At 38.3% G+C, this 21,944-nt stretch overlaps 1 protein-coding gene and 1 pseudogene across 1 annotated transcript in view; one reads left to right on the forward strand and one right to left on the reverse strand.

The window, feature by feature from the left end:
* Window positions 1–21,944, reverse strand: part of TBC1D4 (TBC1 domain family member 4) — a 229,813-nt gene that overhangs the window by 195,238 nt on the left and 12,631 nt on the right.
* Window positions 16,336–16,819, forward strand: LOC118845973 (annotated as a pseudogene).

Consider the following 21,944-nt stretch of genomic DNA (forward strand, 5'->3'; position numbering starts at 1 on the left):
TATGTGCCAGGCTCTATATAAAGCAAAGATGATAACACTCTTACTCTTTTATGTTAGAATCTTAGCATTCTGCAAGTATGTGGTCTGAAAATTTTCATAAAATCATACGGCAGGCAAGGACTTTATGAGGTCAGCAAGCCCATTCCTTTTGGCCTTGCAATAGACTCATACTACTTCTGAAGCCCTTCAGGGAACAAGGTCTACAATATTTCAACAACATTAACTCTGGGGAAGTTCTTCTGTATCTCATTAAAATCTCTTCTATAGCACATATAATTCATCGGACTTTGGTTCCCCTTGTTCCCCACTCCCCTGCTCCAGACTGCCCAGAATCTAATCCTGGAGCAATGAGCAAGTGCTGCTAGGAGTGCCCTTCCCTCTAAACTTCTTGCCAAATCTCCCTGTCTCCTTATCCTTCTCTCCCCATCCCCATCTTTATGGCCAGAATTCCCATTTAACTCAGACCTTCAGGCCCACTTCCCCTTCCCCATATGTTGGGTAGGGCCTCACCCTGCAGAGAAGACATGGCTGAGCAGACATTTTTGGAGGAGTAGGGAGTCATCACCTACAACACTAAGAAAGATGAAGGGCTTCCAAGTCTTACCATCTGCACTGGGGCAAGACTCTCCAGACACCAACGCCTAACACCAGCTCCTGCCATCTGACCTGCAGATTGCACCTAAATAGATAACCAGGCCTTGCCATATGCCCTTCTACTGAATCCTTAGTACTTCCAGGCCTCTTCACCCATCCCGCAACAGAATTCTCTTATATGTATTGGGTATCATAATTAGAGTGTGAGCTCCTTGAGAGAAAAAACTATCTCACATTTCTGTTTGCATCTCTATTCCTTAGTACAGTACTAGACACATAGTAAATGCTTAATAAATGCTTTTTTTCCATTTTTCCCCCTGGTAAAACGTAACCAAAATTTTGAGGAAATATCAATACAGTAGAACCCAACCAAACTGGACTACATTAATTCTGATTGTATGTTTACCACAATTAAGAATAAGCTGAAATTTATCTGTTTAGTCAACCTTTATTTAGAGGTGATGAAAATTAATTGCATAAACTAAATTATAGAAAATATGTGAAAAAAACACCTATGTGAGTTGGAGAAACTATGACCCTGGAGGAGAAAGCTTAAGTTTATAATAAGTAAAGATGAAAGGGAGGGAGCTTTGATATATTCCATCAACACAACGTGGTCTTGATTATTTAGATCCCAACTAAGATGTCCTATTACTATGAGTCTGTATTCTATTTTACCTTAGACAAGTGAAGGGCTAGTTTATTCCTGTTTTAATGTGAACAGGTAGTTTTTCTAATCCTAGGAATTTCAGTCCAGATTCTGAGGCCTTGCTTTGGGTACAAGATGATTCAAACCTGGAGGGACTCCAAGAAAAGTTCATGATGTTTTCATTCAGATAAGCAGTTTTCAAAACTCAGTGTCCTCAGATGCTTAAGTAACCCTTATTAGATATTACATTTGGTTACCTAAAAAAGCATAGATTTTAAGCCACTGGGTCTTCTGCTACAGAAATGTAGCCAATTCATACAATACATAGTCAGTATCCACAAGTAGCAAGACCAGTATTTCTGGGTTTTTACTGTGCTGTGCTGTGCATAAAGACAAGATGTAAACAAAATAAATCATATTTTTGGCTTGTGTTCGAATCAGTGACACACATATAGTTAGAGACTGCATTTATAACTAGAGAATAAGTATCACAGGTTGGGGGAGGGGGAGAAGGTAGTCAGAGCTTTGTTTTGAGAAACACTGACAGCATTCTCTTCTTTCTTCTTCCCAAAGGAAAGTTGCTTTAGAAATTTAGTTCAGGATTAAACAGAAATATCAAACATATCAAAATGGTAACAAAATTAGATGATTTTCCAGATCCCAGATGGTTGCATTTCAACTTAAATTATTTAGAGTAAAACAAGAAAACAAATACTTTTAAGTTAAATTATTAAAAAATGTAAAAATTAATTGTAATCTTTTCATTCTTATTGGATCTTGTTATGTTTTAATAAGATGGACACTACTGAAAAGTCACAAACTTTCTAACTTGTTTATATTTATGGTCCAATTGAAACACAGTAGCACTTCTGTGCAATGAAAACTTTAGAAATAGTACAAAAGACACTACTCCCATCTTCTGTATGGGTTAACGTGTTGTTTTAGGTAAAATTTCATTTTTTCACATTTATTCTGGGATGTTCTAAAAGTCTTAGTACAGTTTTAAGCTTTAATAAATTAAGACTTTAGGGACACCCTATATAAGTTAGCAACAATTTTGTTACAAAGGGTCACTTCTGGGCCATGATGAGATATAAAGAAGGACTATATATAAAACAGGGAAAGTTCTTTTGAACACATAAAAATTATAACTTAAAACTAGCAAGGCAACTGTTTGTATGTAAACATCCCTTACTCTCTGCTCTTTTCCCCAAGTTTTTGACAGTGAGATAACCTTTTCCTTGCTAAAGGCAACCCCTCTACATATGCCCATTCCCTCCAACTTTCCCCATCAGACTGCAACCTCAGTCATCCCATCCTGCCCCCTCTAATCTTCAACCTATCCCTATCTAATGGCTCCATCCCTACTACCTTGAAATACAACTTGGTTGTCCCCATTTTCAAAAAAAAAACACTTTTACTAATCCTTATTATCCCCTCAAGTTATGATCCTATAAGTACTTCTTTTTTCAGCCAAACTCCTAGAAAAAGCTATTTATATACTTCATTTACTTCCTCTCCTTTCACTCAGTCCTCAACTGTTTGTGATCTGACTTCTAATCTCATCACTGAATTGAAACTGTTCTCTGCAAAGTTAACCAAAGATATGCTAAAGTTCCAAATATGATTATTTTCTCAGTCTTCAACTTTCTCCACCTATCTGCTGCATTTCACACTACTAAATAGCTTCTCTTCCTGGATAGTCTCTGGGTATTCAAGACAATACTCTCTCCTGGTTGCCTTCCTACCAATGCACTCATTCTCAGTCTATTTTGCTGCACATCCATAAGATGTGCTCTAATTATGGGTGTTCCCCAAGGCTCTGCCCTGAACCTTCTCTCTCTCTCTCTCTCTCTCTCTCTCTCTCTCTCTCTCTCTCTCTCTCTCTCTCTCTCTCTCTCTCTCTCTCTCTCTCTCTCTCTCTCAGACATCCTGTGTGCTCCATTGGTATTCACACAATATCAAGAAACACAGAAAAAACCCCAGTGGAGGATTTATATGAGAACAAAAACAAGACATACAGAATAAGAAAGCATGGATGAATTACAAACTACTGTGAGGGGTAAGATTACTGATGTACTTAAGTATCAAAGGATGTGAATGAGAAGCACAACCCGATGGATGAAAAGCTGCATAAGGGCCAAGGGAAGAAAAAAAAAAATCAAGACCAACTGAGGAGATTAAGGATGTGGCATTTAATTTGCACTTTACAGCTAGGTACTGAATTCAACAAGGAAAAAGGAGAAGAAAGGGGAGGATATTCATTCATTTATTCAACAAGCTGTTATTAAGTGCCTCCTGTGTGTAAGACACTGTGCTGGACAATGGGGATACAAAGACAAAACAAAAATAATCTGTTCTCTGTAGCCAGTAGTAGCTAACGTGATGGGGTGGGGTGTGGGAGCTTAGACAGGTAAGTAGACACAAAAACTGGACAAGGGAAGCTACTGACAATTAGAAGGTACAGGAAGGACTTCCCATAAGAGATGAAATATGAGTGGAGCTAAAGTTGAGTTAAAGGAAGCTAAATATTCTTATCGTCATTATTATTAATATTCAAGAGTATAAATTTTAAAAACCCTTCAAAAGAGACTTCCACGTGAATTCAACCAACAATATGTCAACGAGCAACAAATAAATGGCTGTCATCTGGATTTGTTTATAGAAATGGAAGGATTCGTGATGGCAATTAAAGACCGTATATCACCATCAAATATTATAGACACATTATCTTTAAGGAGCCGAGCTATGTTGATCAGTGTAGACTGAGCAAGGAAACCAAAGAAACTGCAATACACTGCGGCAGAATTCATCTAAAACCTACCAAATATCCAGCAATATGTGACCTGGTGGCTAGAAGAATAAATCATAAACTCATTTAAGCTTCATAAACTACACAGGTGACAAATCCCTGTACTGCAACGAATGTAGGCTTCATGATAGCCTTAAGAATCAACAAATAAACTATACTGGAACCCTACTACTGTCACAGACAGAATTACTGCCCACCATCACCCTGACATTACATTGATCCTTTTTTTTTTTTTACAAAATACTCATAATCTCCAAGTTGTGTGGAACAAAAAAAAAATGTTGAAAATACAGGGACCTAAGAAAAGAAATCAAAATCATGTGAGAAAATAATAGGATCCCTGTTGTCTTGACAACTGCTAGAGTTGTCCCAAAGGTGCTTTGAATACATCTACAGAGATGAGCTTATATCAGATCAATTTTATTTAATTACAGAAGACAGCTGTTTTTATCCACTTATACAAGTTACTTTCAAATGAGTATTTAATATAAAAGAATAAAAAAGGAGTAGCAGAGTCATTTCCTTCTTCACTGTGTCAAAATAAAAGAGAAAATATTATTACTACTATTCAGTATAACTCACATTTATAAAATGCCTTAAGGTTTTTAAATCACTTTGCAATATATTACCTAGTTAGATGTTCATAACTGCCCTTAGCGATAGTTACTATTACTTTATACTTGAGGAAACTGAGGCTCAGAAAATTAAGTGATTTGACCAAGGGGGAAGGTGAATAGGGAATATATTCTAGGAGTACATTTCTCACCCTTATGCAAAGGCATAGAGGCAAGAAATGGCTAAAAGGTAGAGTAAAAAAAATATAAAAGGAAGTAATATGAAATAATCTAGAAAGGAAGGCTGGAATCGACCGTAAAAGGTTTTAAATGACAAAATGATGCTTTCCATTTTACCTTTGAGGCAAGAGGGAACCACCGCAGATTCTTGAGCAAGGGAGTGCCATGGTCAGATCAGTGTTTTAGGAAGACTATTTTGGCAACTATGTGAAGGATAGATTAGAGAGGGGAAGAAGCTGGAAGCTGGGAAACCAATCAGGAGGCTATTGCAACAGTCTAGACAGGAGGAGGTGATAAGGTCCTCAACCAGTGTTACAAGATTAAGTATGAGCAAAGTTACCGATGCAATGCTTCATAGGTCCTCGGATGGTGTGCAAGGATGAAAAGAGAAGATAAAGCCCAGATTAATTTTGTTACTTTCTGGCAGCTGTAGGAGAAAGCTTGTTGGAAACAGCTAATACTAAATAATGACCTAAAGGTGTCTCTGTAAATTTTAATTATAATATTTTCTCTATAGTCCCACTTCCACTGATAAGTGAATTACAAATGGTTTCCTCATAAAAGCTATTTTTTGTTGTCGTTCAGTCATTTCAGTCGCGTCTGATTCTTTGTGCTCCCATTTGGGATGGCAAAGATACTGGAGAGGTCTGCCATTTCCTGCTCCAGCTCATTTTACAGATGAGGAAACTGAGGCAAACATAGGTAAGTAACTTGCCACAGTGAGTGTCTGAGCTCTGTAAGATGAGTCTTCCTGACTCCAGGCCCAGCACTATCCTATACACTGTGCCACCTAGCTCTAAAAGTGTTATGATTACATTTGTAAGCAATATGTAATCACTAAGAAACCAATGAAAATAATACTTAACTTGATTAAGGTAGTAATTGCCATATTCATTACGGAAAAAAAAAAAACAAGTCTGCCCACTGAATTTTCCATCTAACACACGCAGCTACTTAAATTAACTTGAAAAAGACTCAGACAGCTTACCAATGAATGTAGTATTTAAATGGAAATGGAAAGCCTCAAAGAAGCTGAAAGGTTAATTATTTATTTATTCTTCTCTATTCCCCAAACTAAACTCTGAAATTTTTTTATCCTTATTTTGGTGGGAAAAACTGCTGCCAAAAGTAAAGTAAAATTTTTTAAAAAGGAGAAGAAACTGTTACTCTGACCACAACACCCATGTGATCAGTCTCTTCTCAGAACTCTCAATAGCTCTTGTTAACTAGACCACGCCTCTGCATATAAGTATACGCTGACCTTTATTGATAATATTAATCACTCACATTAATAACCATTTTGTTTACAAAGTACCCCGCTCAAAGAAACTTGATAGTACAACTACTATTCTCCCCATTTTACATAAAGGAAACTAAGACTCAGTAAAGTTTTGGCTTCTTAACAGTCACAGAATTATGGTGTCAGCACAGCAATTCAAACCCAAGTCTTTTTTAAAATTTATTTTATCTTCAATTCGTAGAACAAAACAAGCATTTCCGTGACCCAGTACAATAAAAATGATGATTGCACATGAAACTACAAACCCGAGTCTTCTGACTCCAAGTCTCGTGTTCACAACATCCTGTTATTTATCTTTCAATATCTATGCTTTGTCTTCTCAACTCAAATGTAAGCAATGATAATTTTAAGTGGCATCTTCAAACATGATCCAACTTCTTCAGTTACCAGAGAAGAATACCGTTGGGTGGATTTGGAACTGGTTGGATGACTTGAACAGCCAAAGAGCCAAGCAAAGACCAAGCCAACTCCCAAACCCATGAAACGGGACAATCCCAACTTGGGGTGGAATGTTCTGGGAATATTTCACAGGGTTATAGGATCAAAAGAGCGCAGATTTACAACTGAAAGGGATGTCACAGGCTCTCTAGTACATCACCGGGCCCTGTGCTGATGAACATTGTTCTCAATAACTTGACGACACAGAAAGGACATCTATCACATTTGTAGATGACCTAAAGGTTGAATGAATTACTAATACATTGGATGGGGGAGTGGAATCTAGAAAGATCTTACTGGGGGGTGGGGGGTGGGGCTAAAATAATCGGCTGAGTTGAACAAAATGAAATTTAATTATGATAAATGTAAAGTTCTATATCAAGATCTAAAAATCAACTTAAAAAATACAGCTTAGAGGAGGAATGACAAGATAAAAGTTTTTGTGAAAAAGATTCGTAAGCAGAATGCTGTAGGCCGTGTCAAATGCAGCCACTGCATTGTTTTTACTTAAATGTTCTGGTTAAAAGAAAGGTTCAACTGGGAGAGGAGACAAGGAGGAAGGGCTATTTCCAAAAACGGCTGTGATCTAAAAACAAGGGGTATTAATAAAACTTACTACTGAAATAAATTCTTTCTAAAAGATCTGAATGTTTTATTGGAATGCAAGCTCATTATAAATCAAGAGTATGATACAGTAGGGAAAAAATTTAATGTATAGTATCTAGGATACCGGAGTAGTCTTCCACTTTGCTCTGCTCTGGCCAAGCCACATCAGTAAGACTGTGTTCCACTATGGGCACCATAGTTTTTAGGAAAGATAAACAAGGTAGTAAGGGTCCAGAAAATGGAGAACAGGATGGTTTGAGGCAGAATTACAGAACTGAATACAGATCAGCTGATGAAACAGCAGACGTTCAGACCAGGAGAACAAGGGATGTCCAAATCAAGAGAAAGAGTAAGGGTAAGGTGATAGTTGTCCTGCAGTAACTGACGGGCTGTCAAGTGGGAAAAGGGTTAGATACGATAGGGAGTGAAACAAGAAGCAAAGGATGGTCCTGGCAGAGAAGCAAATTTAGGCTTGATGCAAGGAAAAACCTCCTAACAAGGGCAACGGGCTGCCTTGGGATGTAATGGATTACCTAGACAGCTAGGTAGCACAGTGGATAGGGCACTGAACACCTGAGTTCAAACCCAACCTCAGGTACTTCCTAGCTGTGTGACCCTGTTAACCTCGTTTGCTTCAGTTTCCTAAACTGTAAAATGAGACTGATAACAGCACCTACGTCTCAGGGTCGTTATGAAGATCAAATGAGATATCTGGAAAGAGCACCGGCACGTAGTTTGCTGTTATTCAGTCCCTTCAGTTGCGTCTGACTCTCCATGACACCGTTGGGGGTTTTCTTATCAAAGATACCAGAGTAATTTGCCATTTCCTTCTCCATCTCACTTTACAGACAAAGAAACTGTGGCAAACAGGGATAAATGAATTGCCCAAGGTCTCATAGCTAGTTAGTGTCAGATCAAATTTGAACTCAGGAAGATAAGTCTTCCTGACTCTAGGCCCAGTGCTCTAGCCGCTGCACCACCCAGCTGCTCCTGGCACATAGTAGGTGCTACATCCTCTTCCCCTAATAGATTTCCCCTCACTTAAGTCTTCCCCCTTACTGAAGGTTTTCAAGTAGAGTCACGTCAACAATAATTTATTAAGCACCTACTATGTGTCAGGGGCTAGACTACTGAATGTTGGGGGTACAAAAAAAGGCAAAGGCAGTTTTTGCTCTCAAAGTTTAGTATCATATTATTATATAGTATTATATACTATTTTTGCTCTCAAAGAGGTCACATAATATAATAAGAGAGACAACATAAAAACTGGGCACAAATAAAAGAGGCATAGATTGAAAATTGGGAATAATCTTAAAAGGAAGTCACGAAAATTTTAGGAGACCTGGGAAAAGGGCTTTTTGCAGCATATGGGACTTTAGCTGAGACTTGAAGGAAGCCAGGACTGCCAAGAGTCAGAGATGAGGAAGAAAGTCCCAGGCCTGAAGTTCGCTTGTCCTTGGTCAGGTATGGACTGGACAGAGGCGCCTCTGAGGTGCCTTCCAGCTCTTAGAGTCTGGGATTCTCATGGCCATCACTTATGCTTGTCATCATTTCAAAAGAAAAGTATATTTCAGTGATGAAATAGAACATCACATTTTCCATTTTCCTCAAAACTCTAAATCTTTTCATGCATAAAAATCCGTCTTAATTTATATCTAACACCTTTTTTCAAAAAAGCAATTATAGATGAGCCCATATTCTATAGTCTAATATGAATAAGTAAGAAATCACAATCTCTCAAAAAAAAAGGATAGAACAGAATAAATCCATCTTACTCATTTATATACAGGTTATCCCAAAAGTCTTAGCACGGTTTTAAGCTTCTATAGCTTAAAACTAAAAATTCACAAATACTTGCAATACTTTTCATATTCATATGTCTTTTCCCTTTTAGAAATCAAAATGAAGGCTTCCCAAACAAACAATAAGCATTTATTAAGTACCCACTATGTTCCAGGTACTGTGCTAGGGACTAGCTATCCAATCAAATTTTCTGCTTTTACCATTCATATATCTAGTAGGGCAGAGGTCAGATCAGGAAGAATAGAAGCTAAGGGAGGGATAAAAATTGGAGTTGAGACTTGGGCCTACATGATGCCAGATGGAGAAGCTTTAATTAGAGTAATTTATTTCTGCAAGGCTTCTAATTTGTAGCCTTCTTTTTGGCCTTGGAGCCAGCAGCTCTTCTGCCTCATTTCCTTCTCCCACAATTTCACTTTGTCATCGTATCCCCGTCACTAAAGTGCTACTCCAGGGCTTCATCACGGTATAGAGGTGACCCTGGGTTCTTGAAGGCAGTGCCAGCAGAACGCAAGCTCTGGCAGGTCTTACCAAGCTGGAAAGGCTTCAAGAATGGCCTGGTGTCAGAGAATGCATCTGGACACTACAGACTGGACTAGCTAAAGCCAGAAAGGCTCATCACATGTAGTCTAGCCACCAAGTGATACCTGGGAAAGGGGGAAAGAGGCAGGGTAATTCATGAGACTATACCATGTGCACGCTGATGAAACAGTTCTTTTGAAGTAATGAATTAAGGACTGACCTTAGCTACTGCTCTTTCCCCCCACCAAGAAAATAATGTTGAATAAATAATGTTTTAAATTATATTTTAGAGTTTCTTTACACTTGAGCATTTCTTTCGGAGAAGCCTCTTCCTTTCATTTGTTGCCCATTTTAGAATCTTGATGTCACCTCTTCTTCAGCATAGGAAAACTACAATGAAATGTGGGTCCTGAGGCCCATGAAATGACAGATCCAAAACTTCATTACCAAAGACAATCAGACGCCTATTGTTATAGGGAGTCACCTGGTTATAGAAAGTGGCGTTTTAAATAATAAATACTGGTTCCACTGCCAAAAATGGCCTAGCCACTAGGTACGGTCTAGGCCATAACTGAGCAAGGACTATGGCTGGGCAGGGCATGGAGGGCCCAAAAGATTAATTTCAACACAGATTAAGTTTAGGCCACAGAGACATAGTAATTTAGTGATTAAGTATGTAGCACACTAAAGATTCAAAAAAATTTATATACCTGACCAAAAAGGCCTTCATATATTTTAAACATACTTATTCATTGAACATTTGGCAGTGATTACATATATACAGAAAAATACGAATTTGTTCGATATTTGTTTACTTACCTATATTTGTGACAATATCAAATTGGACCACATTACTAGACCCAGAAATGCCAGTCAAACAATGTACAATGGAACACTAGAAGGGATTACATTCAGAAACCAATTTACAGGAACCATATACCCAGAGTACCATTAGGGCAAGGTTGGGTCAAGATGTTGTTCAGTCACGTCTGACTCTTGGTGACCCCACTTGGGATTTTCTTGGCAAAGATACTGGGGTGGTTTGCCATTTCCTTCTCCAGCTCATTTTACAGATGAGGAAACTGAGGCAAACAGGACTAAGTGACTTGCCCAGGGTCACACAGCTAGTAAGTGTCTGAGGCCATATCTGAACTCAGGGAGATGAGTCCTCCTGCCTCCAGGACCAGTACTCTGTACACCAAGCCACCTAGCTGCAGTAGGTCAAGAGCAAAGCATAAATGAGTAGGTTCTCCTAGTCACAGGATTATGACTTTAGATCAGAAAGAAAATTTGCTCCATCATTTTACATAAGAAGGAACTGAAGCCCGGACACCCTCCACTGCTCTAGATCACACAGGGGATCTAGGATTCAAGCCCAGGTCCTCTGGCCACTATTGAGTCTTCTTTCCATTACATCAAGTTCCACTCTTCCTTTGGAGAAAACACCACACGATTTTATGCTCTATTATTTTTTTTAAAAAGAAAGCAGTTGAGAAATGTGTTCTGTCTCCTTCAGTTTACTTACCAGAGGGATAGACTGTCTCCTACCCCTGAGATGTAGCAGCCAGAAGCGGCAAAGCAACTCAACAGAGCAGGCCAAATTAGGAGAGACACTTGAGAATTAATAATTACTTGGTGACTAAATGGTATCTGAACTCAGGGCGGATTTAGGATAGTAACAACAATAACAGTGATGACTAAGATTTATATACTGTATATACTGTACCACACCACCTCCCCAAGTTATAAACCTTGTGGTCAGTAAGAATGGAACAGGATTTGGTATCAGAGGACCTCATTTTGCGTGCTAGTCCTAGCACTTACTGCCTGTGACCTAGGACAAGTCATTCAGTCTCTAAGGGCCTCAGTTTCTCTATAGTAAAGGAAGACTACATATATACATCTTTTTCTCTATAGAAAAGGAAGACTACATAACCATTATGGTTACTTTCACCTCTAAATTTATGACCCTAAGGAACCCTTTCCTCACAACAGCTCTATGAGACAGGAGATATGAATGTGATTTTCCCTTTTCACAAAGGAAGGAGGAAGGGAACTTTACCAGCGAATCCCAATTATAAATTATTTTCATTAGATTTTAAGCTCCTGGGGAAAAAGAACAAGTATTCATTTAAATCCTACTATGTGCTAGGCACTTTGCTAAGCATTTTACCAATATTGATCTCATCAACTCCTATGGATTTAATCAGCTTCCCTATGTTGATGATGCTCAAATCTACCTATCTTTCCCTGACCTCTCTGCTGATTTCCAGAATCACATCTCCAACTGCCTTTCAGATATATTGATCTGGATGTACAGTGGATGTCGTAAACTCAATATTTCCAAAATAAAATTCATTATCTTTCCCTCCCTCCAAAACTCCCGATTACTGTTAAGGGCAATACCATCCGGACAGGTCCCCAGGCTCCCAACCTTGGTACCCTGGACTTCTCACTATCACCTCCCTCTATTCCCCCTAATATCCAATCTATTGTTAAGCCTGTTGATTTCACCTTCGTAATATCTCTCTTCCTCTCCTTCCCTACTTGTGTTAGCTCTGCCACTATTCTAGTTCAGATCCTCATCATCTTAAGCTTAGACTATTGTAGCAGTGTGCTGGTTGGGTTTATCTGCCTCAAGTCTCTCCCCACTCCAATCCATCTCCCATTCAGCTGGCAAAGTGATTTTCCTAAAATGTAGTTATAATCATGTCACCTCCTTACTCAATAAACTCCAAGTGGCTCCCTATCACCTCCAGGATCAAAAACAAAATCCTGTTTGGCATTCAAGTTCTTCATAATCAACTCTATCCCCACTCCATCTTTCCAATCTTCTTATACCTTACATGTACTCTTCAATCCAGTGACACTGGCCTCCTTGTTGTTCCAGGAACAAGACACCCTCTCAGCTACTGGCATTTTCTCTGGCTGTCTCCCATACATGGAATGTTCTCCCTCTTCTCAACCTACCGAGCTTCCCTGGCTTCAAGTTCCAACTAAAACCCCATCTTCTACCGGAAGCTTTTCCCAATCCCTTAAATTCTAATGCCTTCCCTTTGTTAATTATTTCCTATTTATCCTGTATCTAGATCGTTTGTACATATATGTTTGCTTGTTGTCTCCTCCATTGGATTGCAAGCTCCTTGAGGGCATGAAGTGTTCTTTACCTCTTCTTGTCTCTCCAGCGCTTGGCACAATGCCTGACACATAAAAGGCACTTTATAAATGCTTATTGTACACTATTCTTATCCCCATTTTGTACTTGAGGACATTGTGGCAAACAGAGGTTAAGAGACCAGGATCACACGGCTAGCATCTGAGGCCACATTTGAAGTCAGGCTCAGAGCTCTAGCCGCTGCACAACTTAGCTGCCTGAGACAAAGTCTCAACAAATACGATGATAATAATTCACATTTATATAACACTTTACAATCCGCAAAGCACTTTATAATGGCCGTATGACTTGGACATACAGTGACATATGCACAGGGGACATTCAAAAAATACTTAGAATTTCACCATGACATTTTTAAGAAACCAATTTCAACCCAAGCTTTTATGTTTTCCTGATTTCCTGCAGACATGAAAGTGGTTGCAGTAAATTGTTACATGTTATAATTTGTTACGTACATCACAGAAGTATGTATATGTATTTATATATGTATATAATATATATTTATAAACTTTCTGGAGATGGGACTTTTGAGAAACAAATTATATATTATATATCATATTATATACACAAATTATATATTATATATTGCCTATAAAAAGTTAAAGCATCTTATCCAGAGAGCCATTCTCACTTTCAAGGTCAAACACTTCAAATCTTATTTGAGCTTCCGTATATGTGGCAACTTGGATTAGATGTCAAGATTTTACAAGTTTGCTCTAGGAAGGAAAATAATGGCAAACAAGATTTTCAAGGAAATTATCCATTCAGTCACACGTGTGCAGTAACTAGTTCCCCTGGGCATTTCCTGGGTACGTTGGGCAATTTTTTACCGGCTCACATCCAACGCTTACAAATATAAACTCTAATAAATAATATCCACATTACCGCCTGTCCCTTTACTTAAGTGACTTCTTAGCACATTTCCCTTTGGGAGGCAAAAAAAGCTTAGTACATCTGCAACGGAGTAAAATATGATATGAACCTGCCCAATGCCATTTTTAGCTTTTCCCTCTGTAAGTTACTTATTTCCTACCTTAAACAATACAGTGCCAGTTGTGGCAATGTTATTAATCCAAGAGCCTGACTGGTAAAGAACAGATTAAAAATAACTATGCCAAACATAAGGAAAACAAAGCAGGAAAGTACAAATATAAAACACAATTTTCAATAGAAATAGCATTCCTTTCCTTATCAGTCAAAGTAAAAAAGAGGCATTGAGATCCACTGTCAGGAAATCCACCTGGCCTATGTAAAGATCTAGACAAAAGCAAAGGGTAAAAAACTAGAAGGCATAACTGTTTTTTGAGCTGCCCTGAGAGATAATTGCTACACACACACACACACACACACACACACACACACACATATATGTATATATGTGTGTGTGTGTGTATGTGTGTGTGTGTGTATATATATATATATATGTATATATATATATATACATATTCCATGCTTTAAAAGGCCTTATCATTGTGAATCCTTTCCAGCAAGTTTTTTTAGAGAAGTAAAATGGTTTCTATTTTTGTTACTTTATTAATATTGGAGCTTGACCTATGTGAATTGGAAAATAATGTGCCTCTTATCACAAATAACATATATATATATATATATATATACATACACGTATATATATATACACATATATATTTTATATATGTATATATATATACACACACACATAAATATATATATAGTTTTTTTTTTTAGTAAGAGCAGTAATTGTTCAATCTTTTCTTTTTAAAAAATGAACTCCAGAGTAAAATTCCATTCATCTTTTCACCAATCATCATTCAGCACTGAACCTCAGCTACTAATAATATTTGGGTTTTTTCACTCACCCATGCCACAAGCAAGTGGAAGGCCTCACGTGGGCTTGTCCAGATTCACATGACAAAGAAACCGCAGCTGAGGTAATCCCATGTGTCATTTTTAGGAACTGACTAAATGTAACTGTCTGTTATGTAAGTCCCCTTAAGACTTACCTGTAGAACCTAGGATAGCGTTGTCCTCCTGAGAACAATAAACATTTTATTATGATGTTGATAATTGAAGATAATAAACACAAGGCCCATGCATAGATGAGGGTTTTAAGGATAAAAAAAAATAATTCTGAGAATAGCAATACCAAGAAACAATTTGGCTACCTAAGACAAAACAGGTAAGAGTACATTTACTGTTCCAAGACTATTGGCTAGCCCAAAGCATTGTAAAATATAATGATCTAATTCTAAACTTGCAGGAGGAAGAAAAATGAAATACAGCCCTATAATCCACAGTTAAAGAAAAAAAAAGAACACATTGTACAAAATAAAAAATATGGAGAACTGGTTTCCCATTGTGTTGCTATATGCAATATTACATCACCCCAACCTCTTTCCTTAGCCCTAGTCCCGTGTGCAATTGCTTCTGGTTTTTAATATGTAAAGTGTTTAAGTTGGAATGTTTAGAATGGTAAGCACTTCTTTGAAGAAACATTCAGAGGGACTTCTTAGAAACAGCCAAAGCAAGAAACTTCCCTACATTACAAATATGGTAATAGCATGTTATAGTGCCTGATTTTTCAGAGAAAATAAGATCGAATTTGGCACGCAGAAATGTAAAATACAGAATCTGGCTCAGGAATACAGCACCAAAAGTTGGGTTATTGTGATAGGTCAAGCCCCAGAGAACTAAGGTAAGAGGTACGTCTTTCAAAAAACTTTCAACATAGGCTGCAATGATCTAAACATTACTGAATTTCTTTCATCTTGATTGTTTTAAAGGATACATTGCATAAATTAATGATTCTCCAACTTCGTTTATAGCTAACTGAATTATAGCATATTTATAGAAACACACTCTCCATGTATTAAAATAAAAACTTGTTGATTTCAGTTGTGTCTGATTTTTTTATGACTCCATTTGAGGTTTTCTTGGAAAAAATACTAGAACGGTTTGCCGCTTCCTTCTCCAGCTCATTTGACAGATGAGAAAGCTGAGGCAAACAGAGTGAAGTGACTTACCCAGGATCACACAGCTCTAAGTGTCTGAGGCCAGACTTGAACTCAGGAAAATGAGTCTTCCTGATTTCAGGCTCAGCATTCTATCAATTAAAATATGAAGTGCTAATTAATATTTTTAACACAACTTCTCTTACAGAAAAATTATCAAAGACAATTAAATAGATTTTTCAGATGTTATTTAAAATATCCCTGTGCCTGCAACTGACGCGCTTTATTGGCATTAGTGCAGTAAATTTTCAGAATGAAATGCTCCTTTTTCAAAACAGGTTGACAGATTCTCCCATGTTAAGCAGGCAGTTGACAAAGACTTAATTCTTCTTCTTAGCTGATAAGATTTAATGGACAGCAAGCAGAATTTTATTTATCAGCAGAATTTCATAACATCCCCAATTGTACCTCTCTTTCATGTATGGACTACCTCTTCCAAGAAGTTGAAAATCTGCTCTATTATGCAAAATGACCTATCATTGAGACTAGGGATTGTTTTTGCTTTTTTTATCCCCAGGGCCTAGACTAGTCCCCAGGACATACATGACATTTAACAAATGCTTGTTGATTATTATCAAGAGATTTTAATTAAAGAATTCAAACAGGTTGGAGCCTGCTGGTCAGAGGACAAGGGTGGCCAGTGTTTTGGGTGCAGATGCCAAATCCTGCCCACAAGACACTGGAGACATTATCAGGAAGCTTCTACTTTGTAACTGTAAGCAATCATGATAATCCAGTTTTTGAAATGAAATTTTTACCAGCTGGAAAAGAGGAATATAAGGATGATCACTGTCATCTGAGCCAGTTCATATCTCATGCAGCCCTTGACCTAGTAGCTGAGAATATGTGGCTGTCTAACAATATGTACCTGAAAACTACGGACAAATTCAGCAAGTGTTTTGTCTCTGCTTTTGTTACTGCAGGCCATATGAGATTTATTATTTATGATATAAGACAAAAAGATAGAATAAAGAACTTCTTTAGTGATGTCTGATTTACATGCAAAATTTGCAATAAATCCATCTCATGAACCAAATTCACCCATTCAATCAAGTACATTCTAAAGAAATGTTCAATTTCTTGTAAAGAAACATCTTCTGACTGAATACAGAAAACTTCTTAAATATGTGATGTCATAATGAAGTATCTTCAGAAATGTATCCATTGTAATTAAGAGCCAATCAAGTCTACTATGTCTGGTTTGGGCTCTCTAGACCTCCACAAATTAACCTCCTTTCTAGTTAGAAAGACAATAGGACATCTTTTGTTGTCACTGATGCAGATGATCCAAACAAAATAACTTATACTTTTGAAAAATACTGTATTTATAAAGAACATGAGATGAAATGGCCTGACAATTATTTTTGCTTTTAAAAATTCATTGGCAGGCTGTACTTCGCCTAGTCTAATATAGTCTCCTTAGTTGAACTATAAATTAGGCAAATGTCATACTAATGATTTGGTTGACAGATCTCAAAATAAAAAAAAAATGGCTCACAATAGGAAATAAAATCTATAGTATATCTGTAGATTTTTATTTATAAATATAAGGATTGTTGCTGTAAAGCTAGAAATTATTCACAGTACTGAAGAAAAGATTTTTTTGTCCATAAAACTTTGTTTTAGGTATTTATCTGATAGCATCAAGTATTGAGAGTAGTCTGGTAATAGTATCAAAAGGATAGAAAACTTAGATCATGTATATAAACCTGGTTCTACCTACAGATGAAATGAAGTGGTTGCTGGGACCAAAAGTTAAGTATATAAACAGTACACGTTTGCATAATCTTAATCACTGATATTTATTTGGAATCTTGAATCTCTATGTTGTAATGTTTTCTTCAACAAAAGTAACAAGAATGATTAACTGCATTTTCTCTTGATAAATTACAGTTTCATACTTTTGTGAAGGCGTAAGTTATTTGTATATTTTAACTTTCAAGAAAAACCTGAATGAAATTAAAGTTTGGCAGTCTAATAGAATATAGGCTAAAATTAGGAAAGTTGCCTGGAGTTTTTTCCTTTTCAGGGTTCAATGACTTGCCCAAGGCCACACAGCTGGTAGATGTGGAGTGCCTGAGGCCACACTTGAACTGAGCCAATGCTCTATCTACTGCGCCACCTAGTTGCCCCGGTTTTTTTTGGAGGGGGTGGTATTATACAAAGTACAGAATCTTTTTCTATGTGTTATGTTTATAAACAAATGACATGATCATAACAAAACAGTTCCTGGAAAAAACTACAAATGTCTAAAAAAAAGTATTACTGAATTTAGTATAATAAAAAGTAACTTTTAAGTAAAAAAAATTCAGACAAATGATTATTTTTTCAACTAGATACTTCTTGATGGAAATATTCTCAGGTATTTACTACAGTAACCCCTACAACCATGGATTTAGAGACAGAAGGGTCCTCTGAGGTCACCTCATTCAACCTTCTCATTTTACAGCTGAAGAAACTGAGATCTAGAAGACTGCTCCAGATTATATACATCTTAAGTAGCAAAGTCAGAACCTAAATCTTCTTGCTCTAAAAATCGGTATTATTTCCTCGGTAAGGAAATGCCTCCCACCAAAAGGTGGAAAAAAAAAGAAAGTCGAAATAGACAAAAAAGGAGCATATGAATGGGAGGATGCACACACAAAAGTGAAGTATGCCCTCTGGGCTCACTGTGGCATGCAGCAAGAAATAAACTGGCAATTCTCACGGTGACTAACAAGTTAGATAGATCCCCAGAAGGGTGAATGCTACTACTCTCAGAGTTCCAGAAGTAACTCTCGGGATGATTAGCCTCCTAACACTGTAGCTTAGCATCATGTCTCCTCCCAATGATCAGCCAGGAGACTCAGTTTTTTATTCTGATGGTGTAGAAAGAATAATAGTTACAAGGCATTTCCCCCCAAACCTGAGATGCAGACTCCCATAAATACACTGAGAGTAGGTGGGGTTGGGGGAGGGGGAAGAGAGAAAGAATGGGAACAGTTTTAAAGCACACTGATCCGGAGGAGCACAAGGGTAGGGACCATCCATGGCTAAGGAAGGTAATCCACAACTCTAGAAGAGAAGGGCCTTTATGTCTTTACTTTCTCAGAAGAGTCCTCCCATTGCTTGAGCCAGGATGTGGTGTGACTTCCTAGGTTTACTCTTCATTTCCAGGCCGCAGTCGTTCCCCACCTTCTGTCAGGGTGTACCATAAGCAATCAATAAACATTTATTAAGCACCTACTACATGCCAGGGAGTGTGCCAAATAATGGCGGTACAAAGAGGCAAAAGACAGTCCCTGCCCTCAAGCAGCTCGCACTCTAGCAGGGGAGACAAGAAGCAAAAAAAAATCTATACAAACAAGCTATATAAAGGAATCATAGGAAATGATTAAAAGACGGAAGGCACTAGAATTAAAAGGAGATGGAAGAGGCTTCCAATAGAAGACTGAATTTTTGTTGGGACTTCAATGAAACCACAAAGGCTGGGAGGCGAGATGAGGAGAGAGCTTTTCAGGCATGAAGGACAGTCAGAGAAAATGCCAGGAGCCAAGAGATGAAATGTCTTGTTCGTTGAACTACGAGGATGCCAGTGTCACTGGATCAAAGGGAATAATGTGTAATAAGACCGGAAAAGGAGGTAGGGAGAAGGGAGCAGGTTAGGAAGGGATTTGAATGCCAAATAGAGGATTCTGCATTTGATCTTGGAGGTGATAAGGAGCCAATGGAGTTTATTAAGAGTTGGGGGGAGAAGGGCTGACATGGTCCAACCTGAACTTTAGGAAAATCACTTTGAAATAGAGGATGGACTGGAGTGGGGAGAGGCTTAAGGCAGGCAGACTAACCACCAGGATATTGCAATGATCCAGGCATGAAGTGATGAGTGCCTGCACTAGAGTGGTGGCAGTGTCAGAGGAGAGACGTAGGTGGGCATATCCAGAGATATTGCGAAGGTGAAAACCACAGGTATAGGAAACAGATTGGATATGGGAGGAGGGAAGGGGGGGTCATCAGTAAAAGTAAAAAAAGAGAACAGGATGAGCAACATGCAAGCCTGAGGGAATGGGATGATGCTGTTGCCCTCTACAGTAACAGGGAAGTTAGGAAGGGATGGAGGGCTTAGGGGGAAAGATAATGAGTTTCATTTTGGAAATGTTGAGCTTAAGATCTCTACAGGACATCCAGTCAGAAAGGCAGTTGAAGATGTAAGAATGGAAGGACCTAGGATTAGCAGAAGACCCTATCTCTGATTCCCTCAAAGCCTTACTACTGAGGTTTGTCAGCAGTAGGATGGAGATAGGCTACCATCTGCTCGGCAAATCCTCCCTTCTTCTGAAATGGTGGCCCACAGTAAGGTACCAAACCTTTACAAAAGATGATAAACTAAGCCACACTTCCCAGATTCTAGTTGGGTCTATGCAAATAAGTGTCTGGGAACAAAGCAGTCTGGGCCTTGAGGCAGGTTCAAGATCCCAGGGGCTTCTTCTTAAGTACTCCACCCTCCAAAACTTAAGTATGAAAAGTTTCCTTTGCATACGAGAGACCTTCTCTTTTATATATAAATGCCTCTGTCCCTTACCATCTTCAATCTTACTTAAGTTTACACAGCCTACAACCTTACTTGAAGAAGACAGGAAGTGAAACCTGAGGTGGGAATGTTCCTACCTAGGAAATGGCTCCTCCTCTTTCGGTTGCCAAGTGGGTTTTGGCAAGAATCGGGTAACAATGGGGATAAGAACTGCCTCCTTTGAAGGTCCCAAAAAGATGCACTGAAGTTTAACTAAATCGTGGATGGAGTTAACAAGATGCCATAGGAAGATTCCAAAAACTACTGACAAAGAGTGAAATGAGGAGGTTGACTAAGAACACAACTTTCAAATGTGAAGACTGCTCCAGTAGGGTGTGGCTAGTGTTAGGTCCTTCCCAATAGTGCTGTCTTCGGAAGTCTTTAGGTCTCAACAATGCTGCTCTCTCCTATAATTTTTATCGCTATTCCCATGTGTCACAGGGCTTCCTATCATTATCCTCCACAACTCTCCTTTCCGAAAGGTTAGACCTATTCAGTCACTCCACTTGTCCTTCATAACCTTTCTTCCTATACCTCTTCCTTCCTGAAGTTCATTTCTACTGCCCTTCCTGCCCCTTTCCTTTATTTAAAAACAAACTTTATTATTTAATTTTTTCAATCAATAAGCACTTATTTGTGCTCTGTCTGAACTCTATCAACACGGAAAAAATAAAAATAAAAACTAAAATTTTGTAATAAATATGTATCCTACACTGGCCGTGTCCAAAAATGTATGTCTCATCCTGCATATTTGGTCCATCGCTTCTCTGACTAGAAGTGAGTAATATTCTTCGTCATCACTGCTCTGTAATCATGGTTGGTCATTCCTCTTATCAAAGATCTTGAGTCTTTCAAAGTTATTCATTTTTACAATGTTGGTGCTTCAACATAAATTGCTCTCCAGTCCCGCTCATTTCACTCTGCATTGGTTCATAAAAGTCTCCTCAGGTCTCCCTGAAAGTCATCCCCTAAATAGTCGTTTTGTCACTAGCTTGTTCATTGTCTTCCATGGTTCTGGCATTCTCATCCCCCAGCAAATTGTTCTCACTACCTTTCTAGGAAACTAACTCCCAAAAAATGTGTAAGGAAAACAGGTCAGATATGTTTATAGCTTTAAAAACATCACATACTTAGACAAATCTGCCTTTGTTATTAATGAGCCTTACACACATTAGGAATCTCTCCGGAGCTAGGTGCAGAGGTTCTTCACCTTATTTTGTAAAGGTTTCATATATATATAAAAATAATTTCTATAGTCGTAGTCCCCTTTGGTAGTTTAGTCATTTAGGATTACAATGGAAACCAATTATGTTGAAATAAAGATGCATTTTTTTCCCATTCAAATTCACAGACCCCCTGCAACATGTCCATTGACCCCTTAGGAGTTCATGAACCCAAGATTGACAAACTCTAGGCTAGAGGAATGCTCTCTCCTCGTACCTCACAAGCAGGTTCCTCTCTCCTACTCCCAGTAAGGCTCACTGTGGCTTATTACCACTTGACTCCTCTTTCCCATCACCTGGATGTTGTGGCTCCTACTTATGTCAGCAACTACCTGTTACCTGTTGGCTCTTAAGAAAGGACTTCTCTCTCTCTCTCTCTCTCTCTCTCTCTCTCTCTCTCTCTCTCTCTCTCTCTCTCTCTCTCTCTCTCTCTGTTCCTCCTTCCCCTCTCTCTTTCTCTCCTTCTCCCATTATCCCTCTATCGGTGATCTT

This window comes from Trichosurus vulpecula, chromosome 4 (genome assembly GCF_011100635.1).
Source record: "Trichosurus vulpecula isolate mTriVul1 chromosome 4, mTriVul1.pri, whole genome shotgun sequence".
Lineage (NCBI taxonomy): Eukaryota > Metazoa > Chordata > Mammalia > Diprotodontia > Phalangeridae > Trichosurus > Trichosurus vulpecula.